Source organism: Macadamia integrifolia, chromosome 6 (genome assembly GCF_013358625.1).
Source record: "Macadamia integrifolia cultivar HAES 741 chromosome 6, SCU_Mint_v3, whole genome shotgun sequence".
In the NCBI taxonomy this organism is placed as follows: Eukaryota; Viridiplantae; Streptophyta; class Magnoliopsida; order Proteales; family Proteaceae; genus Macadamia; species Macadamia integrifolia.
The window spans coordinates 32,229,070-32,229,975 of record NC_056562.1 but is presented as its reverse complement, the minus strand read 5'-3'; the positions used below and the strand labels follow the sequence as shown (position 1 = coordinate 32,229,975).

The following is a 906-nucleotide window of genomic DNA, read 5'->3' as shown; positions in this document are numbered from 1 at the left end:
CTAGCACCAAGCACAAATCTTAGCCAAATTAATTAATGATGGCTCTCTAGGAACAATAGCCTCAATCCTCTTGATTAAGCTATCTAAATGGGCTTCCTTGACTACTATCCCATCCACAAAATATCATTTTTCTCCTATAGTTCTTTCACTCTCTTGGGTTGATTCCCACTTATGGGTTTTGTCAGCTAAGTCAAGTAAGAATTCCCATGCCTTTCCTTCATCTGTAAATGATATGAATCCCTCAGGGCACATAGACTCTATCATTTGTTTAGTTGGGTAATCAATACCCTCATAAATTATTTGACATAAATGCCATAAGTCTAAGCCATGGTGAGGGCATTCTTGTAATAGATCCTTAAATCTCTCTATAAGTTTAGAAAAGGACTCACCAGGCTTTTGCCTAAACTAAAGGATATCACTTCTAAGCTTATTGGTCTTGTGAGTTGGGAAAAATTTCTTCAGGAAGACAACTGTGAACTATTCCCATGAGGTTATGGAATTTGTGGGTAACCCATATAACCACTTCTTAGCTTGGTCTTTTAATACAAAAGTGATAAACCTAAGCTTAACAGCATCATTAGAAAGTTGTTGGATCTTAATTAGAAATTCCCTTAGAAATAGGTATGCATCCTCAGAGGTCAACCCATGAAAGTGGGGTAACATAGTGATGTATTAAGATTTGAGTTCAAAATTATTACCTTGGGCTTATGGTAAAACTATGCAGAAAGGTTGAGCTATTCTAGCAGGGTAGAACCTATCTTTCAAGGATTAGGTGGAGGGTTTTACTGTTGGTCTCCCATATTGAAGGGTTTTAAAGAGGGCAAGCATACATGGTCACTACTTGTTGAATCACTTCTTTCTAACCGATTCTTAGTATTACGTACCCACCTAACACTCATGCAAAAG

General features: G+C 37.3%; 1 non-coding gene across 1 annotated transcript; it reads left to right on the top strand.

Moving 5' to 3' along the window:
- The first annotated feature begins 322 nt into the window (after positions 1-322).
- Positions 323-429, top strand: LOC122083005. The gene has a single exon (XR_006141533.1). It is a non-coding gene; the product is annotated as a small nucleolar RNA R71 (small nucleolar RNA).
- The last annotated feature ends 477 nt before the right edge of the window (positions 430-906 follow it).